Source organism: Stenella coeruleoalba (assembly GCF_951394435.1).
Source record: "Stenella coeruleoalba genome assembly, contig: scaffold_268, whole genome shotgun sequence".
In the NCBI taxonomy this organism is placed as follows: domain Eukaryota; kingdom Metazoa; phylum Chordata; class Mammalia; order Artiodactyla; family Delphinidae; genus Stenella; species Stenella coeruleoalba.
In genome coordinates this window covers 276122-291593 of record NW_027646349.1, presented here as the reverse complement: position 1 = coordinate 291593, position 15472 = coordinate 276122, and the positions used below count along the sequence as shown (strand labels likewise).

The window sequence follows — 15472 nt, the reverse complement described above, 5'->3', positions numbered from 1 at the left end:
GGAAATTAAAATCAAAAAGACACAGCCACCCCAAAGTTTGGGACGCCTCTGTTTACAAGAACCTCGTTTACAGTACAAGTTCAACATCGCAGAAAGTGAAAAATGGATAAAGAAGTTGTGGTATTTACTTACAAAGCAATATCACTCAGCAATGAAATCTGTGTCATCAGGCCCTTAGCAGCACAATGAGTGGATTCAGGTATGATGATTCTAACTGAAATAAGTCACACAGAAAAAGAAACATCATAAGATATCAGTAATACACGGAATGTAAACTTGGCTACACAGGAACTGAATTACAGAACAGAACAGGGTCACAAATTTAGAAAAACAACTTATGCTTGCTTAAGGGTAAAGGTGAGTTGGGGTGCTGCATAAAACCAGAGATTGAAATGAGCACAGATAAAGTTCCTTAAGCCAAATATGGAATAGACAAGAGCTACTCCTTGCTCAACGAAATGGACTCAACACCGCATATTAAACGCCTAAGAATGTATCTGACTAGTAAGTATCTTAAAACCTATGGATTGCTATGTCTCCGAAAGAGAATCAAGCATGTGTACAGGGGCATAAACTCAGCAGTGATAGGATTGGAGAGGTTCGGTGAGCAAATGAAGACCCTTTGAAGTCATATTGCATGGTACCCATTCCACGGGTTTCAACTACCCAGGTTTAAGGTATTCTTCCTTCAGCTAAAACATGCATGTGGAACCTAGAGTATGATCAACCATGTGATCGGGAGACGTGTTCAAATATGTCTCAGTTTTCGTACCCTGGTACTCGGGTGCAACATTCCAGATGCTTTACTAACACTCTCCCGACTTGGAGAGTCAGTCCCTTTAACCTCCTGTTTGGCCCAGTTTGCAATTTCTGCGGAAGATGAACAGGAATAGCGAGAACCAATGAGAGACTAGCTGGAGGTGTCTGGACGGGCAAATTTAACTCTCATTTCCCACCAGGAAGAGGAATTAACCAAAGGCTCAGCGTGCCATGCCGGAACCAGATTAGGGCCTGAAGCCATCCTGCGGTGTTGCGGCCAGCTCAAAAGAAAGCGAGTTGAAGAAAGGAGCTCAGGGGCACTGTAATTCACAAACCTGCAGAGTTATAAATGACAGCTATCGTCCAAAAATAGACTGAAGTAAGGCTGCCAAGAGGACTTGAAAGCGGGGCAGAATTGCAGGAAACCGATTTCAGGAGATAGACTGGAATTGCATTGAAAGCATAGGAAAAGAGGCAGAACGTCCACAATGATGCACTTGGCCAAAAAGGGCGTATGCGTTTTTTCCTGAATATATTCAGGAAAAAACGCATACGCCCTTTTTGGCCAACCAAGCAAGCTTGCAAAGGAAATCTGCACTACAATGAAGTCTCACTTCCCCCCGGTCAAAAGGGCCATCTGAAAAAAGTGTAAAATCCAGAAAGGCAGGACAGGCCATGGAGAACTGGGAGCCTTGTTATGCTGATGGGCAGGATGTAAATTGCCAACAGACACTCGGGAGAAGTGTATGGTGTTTCCTGAAACATCTAAAAAACAAAGCAACAGAGCCTAGGGCACTGCCACTTATGGTCCTATAGCTTAGGGAAATTAAAATCAAAAAGACACAGCCACCCCAAAGTTTGGGACGCCTCTGTTTACAAGAACCTCGTTTACAGTACAAGTTCAACATCGCAGAAAGTGAAAAATGGATAAAGAAGTTGTGGTATTTACTTACAAAGCAATATCACTCAGCAATGAAATCTGTGTCATCAGGCCCTTAGCAGCACAATGAGTGGATTCAGGTATGATGATTCTAACTGAAATAAGTCACACAGAAAAAGAAACATCATAAGATATCAGTAATACACGGAATGTAAACTTGGCTACACAGGAACTGAATTACAGAACAGAACAGGGTCACAAATTTAGAAAAACAACTTATGCTTGCTTAAGGGTAAAGGTGAGTTGGGGTGCTGCATAAAACCAGAGATTGAAATGAGCACAGATAAAGTTCCTTAAGCCAAATATGGAATAGACAAGAGCTACTCCTTGCTCAACGAAATGGACTCAACACCGCATATTAAACGCCTAAGAATGTATCTGACTAGTAAGTATCTTAAAACCTATGGATTGCTATGTCTCCGAAAGAGAATCAAGCATGTGTACAGGGGCATAAACGCAGCAGTGATAGGATTGGAGAGGTTTGGTGAGCAAATGAAGACCCTTTGAAGTCATATTGCATGGTACCCATTCCACGGGTTTCAACTACCCAGGTTTAAGGTATTCTTCCTTCAGCTAAAACATGCATGTGGAACCTAGAGTATGATCAACCATGTGATCGGGAGACGTGTTCAAATATGTCTCAGTTTTCGTACCCTGGTACTCGGGTGCAACATTCCAGACGCTTTACTAACACTCTCCCGACTTGGAGAGTCAGTCCCTTTAACCTCCTGTTTGGCCCAGTTTGCAATTTCTGCGGAAGATGAACAGGAATAGCGAGAACCAATGAGAGACTAGCTGGAGGTGTCTGGACGGGCAAATTTAACTCTCATTTCCCACCAGGAAGAGGAATTAACCAAAGGCTCAGCGTGCCGTGCCGGAACCAGATTAGGGCCTGAAGCCATCCTGCGGTGTTGCGGCCAGCTCAAAAGAAAGCGAGTTGAAGAAAGGAGCTCAGGGGCACTGTAATTCACAAACCTGCAGAGTTATAAATGACAGCTATCGTCCAAAAATAGACTGAAGTAAGGCTGCCAAGAGGACTTGAAAGCGGGGCAGAATTGCAGGAAACCGATTTCAGGAGATAGACTGGAATTGCATTGAAAGCATAGGAAAAGAGGCAGAACGTCCACAATGATGCACTTGGCCAAAAAGGGTGTATGCGTTTTTTCCTGAATATATTCAGGAAAAAACGCATACGCCCTTTTTGGCCAACCAAGCAAGCTTGCAAAGGAAATCTGCACTACAATGAAGTCTCACTTCCCCCCGGTCAAAAGGGCCATCTGAAAAAAGTGTAAAATCCAGAAAGGCAGGACAGGCCATGGAGAACTGGGAGCCTTGTTATGCTGATGGGCAGGATGTAAATTGCCAACAGACACTCGGGAGAAGTGTATGGTGTTTCCTGAAACATCTAAAAAACAAAGCAACAGAGCCTAGGGCACTGCCACTTATGGTCCTATAGCTTAGGGAAATTAAAATCAAAAAGACACAGCCACCCCAAAGTTTGGGACGCCTCTGTTTACAAGAACCTCGTTTACAGTACAAGTTCAACATCGCAGAAAGTGAAAAATGGATAAAGAAGTTGTGGTATTTACTTACAAAGCAATATCACTCAGCAATGAAATCTGTGTCATCAGGCCCTTAGAAGCACAATGAGTGGATTCAGGTATGATGATTCTAACTGAAATAAGTCACACAGAAAAAGAAACATCATAAGATATCAGTAATACACGGAATGGAAACTTGGCTACACAGGAACTGAATTACAGAACAGAACATGGTCTCAAATTTAGAAAACCAACTTATGCTTGCTTAAGGGTAAAGGTGAGTTGGGGTGCTGCATAAAACCAGAGATTGAAATGAGCACAGATAAAGTTCCTTAAGCCAAATATGGAATAGACAAGAGCTACTCCTTGCTCAACGAAATGGACACAACACCGCATATTAAACGCCTAAGAATGTACCTGACTAGTAAGTATCTTAAAACCTATGGATTGCTATGTCTCCGAAAGAGAATCAAGCATGTGTACAGGGGCATAAACGCAGCAGTGATAGGATTGGAGAGGTTCGGTGAGCAAATGAAGACCCTTTGAAGTCATATTGCATGGTACCCATGCCACGGGTTTCAACTACCCAGGTTTAAGGTATTCTTCCTTCAGCTAAAACATGCATGTGGAACCTAGAGTATGATCAACCATGTGATCGGGACACGTGTTCAAATATGTCTCAGTTTTCGTACCCTGGTACTTGGGTGCAACATTCCAGACGCTTTACTAACACTCTCCCGACTTGGAGAGTCAGTCCCTTTAACCTCCTGTTTGGCCCAGTTTGCAATTTCTGTGGAAGATGAACAGGAATAGCGAGAACCAATGAGAGACTAGCTGGAGGTGTCTGGACGGGCAAATTTAACTCTCATTTCCCACCAGGAAGAGGAAATAACCAAAGGCTCAGTGTACCGTGCCGGAACCAGATTAGGGCCTGAAGCCATCCTGCGGTGTTGCGGCCAGCTCAAAAGAAAGCGAGTTGAAGAAAGGAGCTCAGGGGCACTGTAATTCACAAACCTGCAGAGTTATAAATGACAGCTATCGTCCAAAAATAGACTGAAGTAAGGCTGCCAAGAGGACTTGAAAGCGGGGCAGAATTGCAGGAAACCGATTTCAGGAGGTAGACTGGAATTGCATTGAAAGCATAGGAAAAGAGGCAGAACGTCCACAATGATGCACTTGGCCAAAAAGGGCGTATGCGTTTTTTCCTGAATATATTCAGGAAAAAACGCATACGCCCTTTTTGGCCAACCAAGCAAGCTTGCAAAGGAAATCTGCACTACAATGAAGTCTCACTTCCCCCCGGTCAAAAGGGCCATCTGAAAAAAGTGTAAAATCCAGAAAGGCAGGACAGGCCATGGAGAACTGGGAGCCTTGTTATGCTGATGGGCAGGATGTAAATTGCCAACAGACACTCGGGAGAAGTGTATGGTGTTTCCTGAAACATCTAAAAAACAAAGCAACAGAGCCTAGGGCACTGCCACTTATGGTCCTATAGCTTAGGGAAATTAAAATCAAAAAGACACAGCCACCCCAAAGTTTGGGACGCCTCTGTTTACAAGAACCTCGTTTACAGTACAAGTTCAACATCGCAGAAAGTGAAAAATGGATAAAGAAGTTGTGGTATTTACTTACAAAGCAATATCACTCAGCAATGAAATCTGTGTCATCAGGCCCTTAGAAGCACAATGAGTGGATTCAGGTATGATGATTCTAACTGAAATAAGTCACACAGAAAAAGAAACATCATAAGATATCAGTAATACACGGAATGGAAACTTGGCTACACAGGAACTGAATTACAGAACAGAACATGGTCTCAAATTTAGAAAACCAACTTATGCTTGCTTAAGGGTAAAGGTGAGTTGGGGTGCTGCATAAAACCAGAGATTGAAATGAGCACAGATAAAGTTCCTTAAGCCAAATATGGAATAGACAAGAGCTACTCCTTGCTCAACGAAATGGACACAACACCGCATATTAAACGCCTAAGAATGTACCTGACTAGTAAGTATCTTAAAACCTATGGATTGCTATGTCTCCAAAAGAGAATCAAGCGTGTGTACAGGGGCATAAACGCAGCAGTGATAGGATTGGAGAGGTTCGGTGAGCAAATGAAGACCCTTTGAAGTCATATTGCATGGTACCCATGCCACGGGTTTCAACTACCCAGGTTTAAGGTATTCTTCCTTCAGCTAAAACATGCATGTGGAACCTAGAGTATGATCAACCATGTGATCGGGACACGTGTTCAAATATGTCTCAGTTTTCGTACCCTGGTACTTGGGTGCAACATTCCAGACGCTTTACTAACACTCTCCCGACTTGGAGAGTCAGTCCCTTTAACCTCCTGTTTGGCCCAGTTTGCAATTTCTGCGGAAGATGAACAGGAATAGCGAGAACCAATGAGAGACTAGCTGGAGGTGTCTGGACGGGCAAATTTAACTCTCATTTCCCACCAGGAAGAGGAAATAACCAAAGGCTCAGTGTACCGTGCCGGAACCAGATTAGGGCCTGAAGCCATCCTGCGGTGTTGCGGCCAGCTCAAAAGAAAGCGAGTTGAAGAAAGGAGCTCAGGGGCACTGTAATTCACAAACCTGCAGAGTTATAAATGACAGCTATCGTCCAAAAATAGACTGAAGTAAGGCTGCCAAGAGGACTTGAAAGCGGGGCATAATTGCAGGAAACCGATTTCAGGAGGTAGACTGGAATTGCATTGAAAGCATAGGAAAAGAGGCAGAACGTCCACAATGATGCACTTGGCCAAAAAGGGCGTATGCGTTTTTTCCTGAATATATTCAGGAAAAAACGCATACGCCCTTTTTGGCCAACCAAGCAAGCTTGCAAAGGAAATCTGCACTACAATGAAGTCTCACTTCCCCCCGGTCAAAAGGGCCATCTGAAAAAAGTGTAAAATCCAGAAAGGCAGGACAGGCCATGAAGAACTGGAAGCCTTGTTATGCTGATGGGCGGGATGTAAATTGCCAACAGACACTCGGGAGAAGTGTATGGTGTTTCCTGAAACATCTAAAAAACAAAGCAACAGAGCCTAGGGCACTTCCACTTATGGTCCTATACCTTAGGGAAATTAAAATCAAAAAGACACAGCCACCCCAAAGTTTGGGACGCCTCCGTTTACAAGAACCTCGTTTACCGTACAAGTTCAATATCACAGTAAGTGAAAAATGGATAAAGAACCTGTGGTACTTACGTACAATGCAGTATCACTCAGCAATGAAATCTATGTCATCAGGCCCGTAGCAGCATAATGAGTGGATTCACGTACGATGATTCTAACTGAAATAAGTCACACAGAAAAAGAAACATCATAAGATATCACTAATACACGGAATGTAAACTTGGCTACACAGGAACTGAATTACAGAAGAGAACAGGGTCTCAAATTTAGAAAACCAACTTATGCTTGCTTAAGGGTAAAGGTGAGTTGGGGTGCTGCATAAAACCAGAGATTGAAATGAGCACAGATAAAGTTCCTTAAGCCAAATATGGAATAGACAAGAGCTACTCCTTTCTCAACGAAATGGACTCAAAACCCCATATTAAACGCCTAAGAATGTACCTGACTAGTAAGTATCTTAAAACCTATGGATTGCTATGTCTCCAAAAGAGAATCAAGCGTGTGTACAGGGGCATAAACGAAACAGTGATAGGACTGGAGAGGTTCGGTGAGCAAATGAAGACCCTTTGAAGTCATATTGCATGGTACCCATTACACGGGTCTCAACTCTCCAGTTTTAAGGTATTCTTCCTTCAGCTAAAACATGCATGTGGAACCCAGAGTATGATCAACCATGTGAACGGGAGACGTGTTCAAATATGTCTCAGTTTTCCTCCCCTGGTACTCGGGTGCAACATTCCAGACGCTTTACTAACACTCTCCCGACTTGGAGAGTCAGTCCCTTTAACCTCCTGTTTGGCCCAGTTTGCAATTTCTGCGGAAGATGAACAGGAATAGCGAGAACCAATGAGAGGCTAGCTGGAGGTGTCTGGACGGGCAAATTTAACTCTCATTTCCCACCAGGAAGAGGAATTAACCAAAGGCTCAGCATGCCGTGCCGGAACCAGATTAGGGCCTGAAGCCATCCTGCCGTGTTGCGGCCAGGTCACAAGAAAGCGAGTTGAAGAAAGGAGCTCAGGGGCACTGTAATTCACAAACCTGCAGAGTTATAAATGACAGCTATCGTCGCAAAATAGACTGAAGTAAGGCTGCCAAGAGGACTTGAAAGCGGGGCAGAATTGCAGGAAACCGATTTCAGGAGGTAGACTGGAATTGCATTGAAAGCATAGGAAAAGAGGCAGAACGCCCACAATGATGCACTTGGCCAAAAAGGGCGTATGCGTTTTTTCCTGAATATATTCAGGAAAAAACGCATACGCCCTTTTTGGCCAACCAAGCAAGCTTGCAAAGGAAATCTGCACTACAATGAAGTCTCACTTCCCCCCGGTCAAAAGGGCCATCTGAAAAAAGGGTAAAATCCAGAAAGGCAGGACAGGCCATGGAGAACTGGGAGCCTTGTTATGCTGATGGGCGGGATGTAAATTGCCAACAGACACTCAGGAGAAGTGTATGGTGTTTCCTGAAACATCTAAAAAACAAAGCAACAGAGCCTAGGGCACTTCCACTTATGGTCCTATAGCTTAGGGAAATTAAAATCAAAAAGACACAGCCACCCCAAAGTTTGGGACGCCTCTGTTTACAAGAACCTCGTTTACCGTACAAGTTCAATATCACAGAAAGTGAAAAATGGATAAAGAACTTGTGGTACTTACGTACAATGCAGTATCACTCAGCAATGAAATCTATGTCATCAGGCCCGTAGCAGCATAATGAGTGGATTCAGGTACGATGATTCTAACTGAAATAAGTCACACAGAAAAAGAAACATCATAAGATATCACTAATACACGGATTCTAAACTTGGCTACACAGGAACTGAATTACAGAACAGAACAGGTTCTCAAATTTAGAAAACCAACTTCAGCTTGCTTAAGGGTAAAGGTGAGTTGGGGTGCTGCATAAAACCAGAGATTGAAATGAGCACAGATAAAGTTCCTTAAGCCAAATATGGAATAGACAAGAGCTACTCCTTGCTCAACGAAATGGACTCAACACCGCATATTAAACGCCTAAGTATGTACCTGACTAGTAAGTATCTTAAAACCTATGGATTGCTATATCTCCGAAAGAGAATCAAGCGTGTGTACAGGGGCATAAACGCAGCAGTGATAGGATTGGAGAGGTTCGGTGAGCAAATGAAGACCCTTTGAAGTCATATTGCATGGTACCCATTACACGGGTCTCAACTCTCCAGGTTTAAGGTATTCTTCATTCAGCTAAAACATGCATGTGGAACCCAGAGTATGATCAACCATGTGAACGGGAGACGTGTTCAAATATGTCTCAGTTTTCCTCCCCTGGTACTCGGGTGCAACATTCCAGACGCTTTACTAACACTCTCCCCACTTGGAGAGTCAGTCCCTTTAACCTCCTGTTTGGCCCAGTTTGCAATTTCTGCGGAAGATGAACAGGAATAGCGAGAACCAATGAGAGGCTAGCTGGAGGTGTCTGGATGGGCAAATTTAACTCTCATTTCCCACCAGGAAGAGGAATTAACCAAAGGCTCTGCGTGCCGTGCCAGAACCAGATTAGGGCCTGAAGACATCCTGCGGTGTTGCGGCCAGGTCACAAGAAAGCGAGTTGAAGAAAGGAGCTCAGGGGCACTGTAATTCACAAACCTGCAGAGTTATAAATGACAGCTATCGTCCAAAAATATACTGAAGTAAGGCTGCCAAGAGGACTTGAAAGCGGGGCAGAATTGCAGGAAACCGATTTCAGGAGGTAGACTGGAATTGCATTGAAAGCATAGGAAAAGAGGCAGAACGTCCACAATGATGCACTTGGCCAAAAAGGGCGTATGCGTTTTTTCCTGAATATATTCAGGAAAAAACGCATACGCACTTTCTGGCCAACAAACAAGCTTGCAAAGGAAATCTGCACTACAATGAAGTCTCACTTCCCCCCGGTCAAAAGGGCCATCTGAAAAAAGTGTAAAATCCAGAAAGGCAGGACAGGCCATGGAGAACTGGGAGCCTTGTTATGCTGATGGGCGGGATGTAAATTGCCAACAACCACTGGGAAGAAGTGTATGGTGTTTCCTGAAACATCTAAAAAACAAAGCAACAGAGCCTAGGGCAATTCCACTTATGGTCCTATAGCTTAGGGAATTTAAAATCAAAAAGACACAGCCACCTCAAAGTTTCGAATGGCTCTGTTTACAAGAACCTCGTTTACAGTACAAGTTCAACATCGCAGAAAGTGAAAAATGGATAAAGAAGTTGTGGTATTTACTTACAAAGCAATATCACTCAGCAATGAAATCTGTGTCATCAGGCCCTTAGCAGCACAATGAGTGGATTCAGGTATGATGATTCTAACTGAAATAAGTCACACAGAAAAAGAAACATCATAAGATATCAGTAATACACGGAATGTAAACTTGGCTACACAGGAACTGAATCACAGAACAGAACAGGGTCTCAAATTTAGAAAACCAACTTATGCTTGCTTAAGGGGAAAGGTGAGTTGGGGTGCTGCATAAAACCAGAGATTGAAATGAGCACAGATAAAGTTCCTTAAGCCAAATATGGAATAGACAAGAGCTACTCCTTGCTCAACGAAATGGACTCAACACCGCATATTAAACGCCTAAGAATGTACCTGACTAGTAAGTATCTTAAAACCTATGGATTGCTATGTCTCCGAAAGAGAATCAAGCATGTGTACAGGGGCATAAACGCAGCAGTGATAGGATTGGAGAGGTTCGGTGAGCAAATGAAGACCCTTTGAAGTCATATTGCATGGTACCCATTACACGGGTCTCAACTCTCCAGGTTTAAGGTATTCTTACTTCAGCTAAAACATGCATGTGGAACCCAGAGTATGATCAACCATGTGAACGGGAGACGTGTTCAAATATGTCTCAGTTTTCCTCCCCTGGTACTCGGGTGCAACATTCCAGACGCTTTACTAACACTCTCCCGACTTGGAGAGTCAGTCCCTTTAACCTCCTGTTTGGCCCAGTTTGCAATTTCTGCGGAAGATGAACAGGAATAGCGTGAACCAATGAGAGGCTAGCTGGAGGTGTCTGGACGGGCAAATTTAACTCTCATTTCCCACCAGGAAGAGGAATTAACCAAAGGCTCAGCATGCCGGGCCGGAACCAGATTAGGGCCTGAAGACATCCTGCGGTGTTGCGGCCAGGTCACAAGAAAGCGAGTTGAAGAAAGGAGCTCAGGGGCACTGTAATTCACAAACCTGCAGAGTTATAAATGACAGCTATCGTCCAAAAATTGACTGAAGTAAGGCTGCCAAGAGGACTTGAAAGCGGGGCAGAATTGCAGGAAACCGATTTCAGGAGCTAGACTGGAATTGCATTGAAAGCATAGGAAAAGAGGCAGAACGTCCACAATGATGCACTTGGCCAAAAAGGGCGTATGCGTTTTTTCCTGAATATATTCAGGAAAAAACGCATACGCCCTTTTTGGCCAACCAAGCAAGCTTGCAAAGGAAATCTGCACTACAATGAAGTCTCACTTCCCCCCGGTCAAAAGGGCCATCTGAAAAAAGTGTAAAATCCAGAAAGGCAGGACAGGCCATGGAGAACTGGGAGCCTTGTTATGCTGATGGGCAGGATGTAAATTGCCAACAGACACTCGGGAGAAGTGTATGGTGTTTCCTGAAACATCTAAAAAACAAAGCAACAGAGCCTAGGGCACTGCCACTTATGGTCCTATAGCTTAGGGAAATTAAAATCAAAAAGACACAGCCACCCCAAAGTTTGGGACGCCTCTGTTTACAAGAAACTCGTTTACAGTACAAGTTCAACATCGCAGAAAGTGAAAAATGGATAAAGAAGTTGTGGTATTTACTTACAAAGCAATATCACTCAGCAATGAAATCTGTGTCATCAGGCCCTTAGAAGCACAATGAGTGGATTCAGGTATGATGATTCTAACTGAAATAAGTCACACAGAAAAAGAAACATCATAAGATATCAGTAATACACGGAATAGAAACTTGGCTACACAGGAACTGAATTACAGAACAGAACATGGTCTCAAATTTAGAAAACCAACTTATGCTTGCTTAAGGGGAAAGGTGAGTTGGGGTGCTGCATAAAACCAGAGATTGAAATGAGCACAGATAAAGTTCCTTAAGCCAAATATGGAATAGACAAGAGCTACTCCTTGCTCAACGAAATGGACACAACACCGCATATTAAATGCCTAAGAATGTACCTGACTAGTAAGTATCTTAAAACCTATGGATTGCTATGTCTCCGAAAGAGAATCAAGCATGTGTACAGGGTCATAAACGCAGCAGTGATAGGATTGGAGAGGTTCGGTGAGCAAATGAAGACCCTTTGAAGTCATATTGCATGGTACCCATGCCACGGGTTTCAACTACCCAGGTTTAAGGTATTCTTCCTTCAGCTAAAACATGCATGTGGAACCTAGAGTATGATCAACCATGTGATCGGGAGACGTGTTCAAATATGTCTCAGTTTTCGTACCCTGGTACTAGGGTGCAACATTCCAGACGCTTTACTAACACTCTCCCGACTTGGAGAGTCAGTCCCTTTAACCTCCTGTTTGGCCCAGTTTGCAATTTCTGCGGAAGATGAACAGGAATAGCGAGAACCAATGAGAGACTAGCTGGAGGTGTCTGGACGGGCAAATTTAACTCTCATTTCCCACCAGGAAGAGGAAATAACCAAAGGCTCAGCGTGCCGTGCCGGAACCAGATTAGGGCCTGAAGCCATCCTGCGGTGTTTCGGCCAGCTCAAAAGAAAGCGAGTTGAAGAAAGGAGCTCAGGGGCACTGTAATTCACAAACCTGCAGAGTTATAAATGACAGCTATCGTCCAAAAATAGACTGAAGTAAGGCTGCCAAGAGGACTTGAAAGCGGGGCAGAATTGCAGGAAACCGATTTCAGGAGGTAGACTGGAATTGCATTGAAAGCATAGGAAAAGAGGCAGAACGTCCACAATGATGCACTTGGCCAAAAAGGGCGTATGCGTTTTTTCCTGAATATATTCAGGAAAAAACGCATACGCCCTTTTTGGCCAACCAGGCAAACTTGCAAAGGAAATCTGCACTACAATGAAGTCTCACTTCCCCCCGGTCAAAAGGGCCATCTGAAAAAAGTGTAAAATCCAGAAAGGCAGGACAGGCCATGGAGAACTGGGAGCCTTGTTATGCTGATGGGCAGGATGTAAATTGCCAACAGACACTCGGGAGAAGTGTATGGTGTTTCCTGAAACATCTAAAAAACAAAGCAACAGAGCCTAGGGCACTGCCACTTATGGTCCTATAGCTTAGGGAAATTAAAATCAAAAAGACACAGCCACCCCAAAGTTTGGGACGCCTCTGTTTACAAGAACCTCGTTTACAGTACAAGTTCAACATCGCAGAAAGTGAAAAATGGATAAAGAAGTTGTGGTATTTACTTACAAAGCAATATCACTCAGCAATGAAATCTGTGTCATCAGGCCCTTAGCAGCACAATGAGTGGATTCAGGTATGATGATTCTAACTGAAATAAGTCACACAGAAAAAGAAACATCATAAGATATCAGTAATACACGGAATGTAAACTTGGCTACACAGGAACTGAATTACAGAACAGAACAGGGTCTCAAATTTAGAAAACCAACTTATGCTTGCTTAAGGGTAAAGGTGAGTTGGGGTGCTGCATAAAACCAGAGATTGAAATGAGCACAGATAAAGTTCCTTAAGCCAAATATGGAATAGACAAGAGCTACTCCTTTCTCAACGAAATGGACTCAACACCCCATATTAAACGCCTAAGAATGTACCTGACTAGTAAGTATCTTAAAACCTATGGATTGCTATGTCTCCAAAAGAGAATCAAGCGTGTGTACAGGGGCATAAACGAAACAGTGATAGGACTGGAGAGGTTCGGTGAGCAAATGAAGACCCTTTGAAGTCATATTGCATGGTACCCATTACACGGGTCTCAACTCTCCAGTTTTAAGGTATTCTTCCTTCAGCTAAAACATGCATGTGGAACCCAGAGTATGATCAACCATGTGAACGGGAGACGTGTTCCAATATGTCTCAGTTTTCCTCCCCTGGTACTCGGGTGCAACATTCCAGACGCTTTACTAACACTCTCCCGACTTGGAGAGTCAGTCCCTTTAACCTCCTGTTTGGCCCAGTTTGCAATTTCTGCGGAAGATGAACAGGAATAGCGAGAACCAATGAGAGGCTAGCTGGAGGTGTCTGGACGGGCAAATTTAACTCTCATTTCCCACCAGGAAGAGGAATTAACCAAAGGCTCAGCATGCCGTGCCGGAACCAGATTAGGGCCTGAAGCCATCCTGCCGTGTTGCGGCCAGGTCACAAGAAAGCGAGTTGAAGAAAGGAGCTCAGGGGCACTGTAATTCACAAACCTGCAGAGTTATAAATGACAGCTATCGTCGCAAAATAGACTGAAGTAAGGCTGCCAAGAGGACTTGAAAGCGGGGCAGAATTGCAGGAAACTGATTTCAGGAGGTAGACTGGAATTGCATTGAAAGCATAGGAAAAGAGGCAGAACGTACACAATGATGCACTTGGCCAAAAAGGGCGTATGCGTTTTTTCCTGAATATATTCAGGAAAAAACGCATACGCCCTTTTTGGCCAACCAAGCAAGCTTGCAAAGGAAATCTGCACTACAATGAAGTCTCACTTCCCCCCGGTCAAAAGGGCCATCTGAAAAAAGGGTAAAATACAGAAAGGCAGGACAGGCCATGGAGAACTGGGAGCCTTGTTATGCTGATGGGCGGGATGTAAATTGCCAACAGACACTCAGGAGAAGTGTATGGTGTTTCCTGAAACATCTAAAAAACAAAGCAACAGAGCCTAGGGCACTTCCACTTATGGTCCTATAGCTTAGGGAAATTAAAATCAAAAAGACACAGCCACCCCAAAGTTTGGGACGCCTCTGTTTACAAGAACCTCGTTTACGGTACAAGTTCAATATCACAGAAAGTGAAAAATGGATAAAGAACTTGTGGTACTTACGTACAATGCAGTATCACTCAGCAATGAAATCTATGTCATCAGGCCCGTAGCAGCATAATGAGTGGATTCAGGTACGATGATTCTAACTGAAATAAGTCACACAGAAAAAGAAACATCATAAGATATCACTAATACACGGATTCTAAACTTGGCTACACAGGAACTGAATTACAGAACAGAACAGGTTCTCAAATTTAGAAAACCAACTTCAGCTTGCTTAAGGGTAAAGGTGAGTTGGGGTGCTGCATAAAACCAGAGATTGAAATGAGCACAGATAAAGTTCCTTAAGCCAAATATGGAATAGACAAGAGCTACTCCTTGCTCAACGAAATGGACTCAACACCGCATATTAAACGCCTAAGTATGTACCTGACTAGTAAGTATCTTAAAACCTATGGATTGCTATGTCTCCGAAAGAGAATCAAGCGTGTGTACAGGGGCATAAACGCAGCAGTGATAGGATTGGAGAGGTTCGGTGAGCAAATGAAGACCCTTTGAAGTCATATTGCATGGTACCCATTACACGGGTCTCAACTCTCCAGGTTTAAGGTATTCTTCATTCAGCTAAAACATGCATGTGGAACCCAGAGTATGATCAACCATGTGAACGGGAGACGTGTTCAAATATGTCTCAGTTTTCCTCCCCTGGTACTCGGGTGCAACATTCCAGACGCTTTACTAACACTCTCCCCACTTGGAGAGTCAGTCCCTTTAACCTCCTGTTTGGCCCAGTTTGCAATTTCTGCGGAAGATGAACAGGAATAGCGAGAACCAATGAGAGGCTAGCTGGAGGTGTCTGGACGGGCAAATTTAACTCTCATTTCCCACCAGGAAGAGGAATTAACCAAAGGCTAAGCATGCCGGGCCGGAACCAGATTAGGGCCTGAAGCCATCCTGCGGTGTTGCGGCCAGGTCACAAGAAAGCGAGTTGAAGAAAGGAGCTCAGGGGCACTGTAATTCACAAACCTGCAGAGTTATAAATGACAGCTATCGTCCAAAAATACACTGAAGTAAGGCTGCCAAGAGGACTTGAAAGCGGGGCAGAATTGCAGGAAACCGATTTCAGGAGGTAGACTGGAATTGCATTGAAAGCATAGGAAAAGAGGCAGAACGTCCACAATGATG

The 15472-nt window shown here is 43.8% G+C and overlaps 1 long non-coding RNA gene across 3 annotated transcripts in view; it reads right to left on the bottom strand.

Annotated features, from left to right (window-relative positions):
• The window catches only part of LOC307181161, a 165188-nt gene that overhangs the window by 91948 nt on the left and 57768 nt on the right, over window positions 1-15472 (bottom strand). The gene's annotated exons all lie outside the window — the stretch shown is intronic.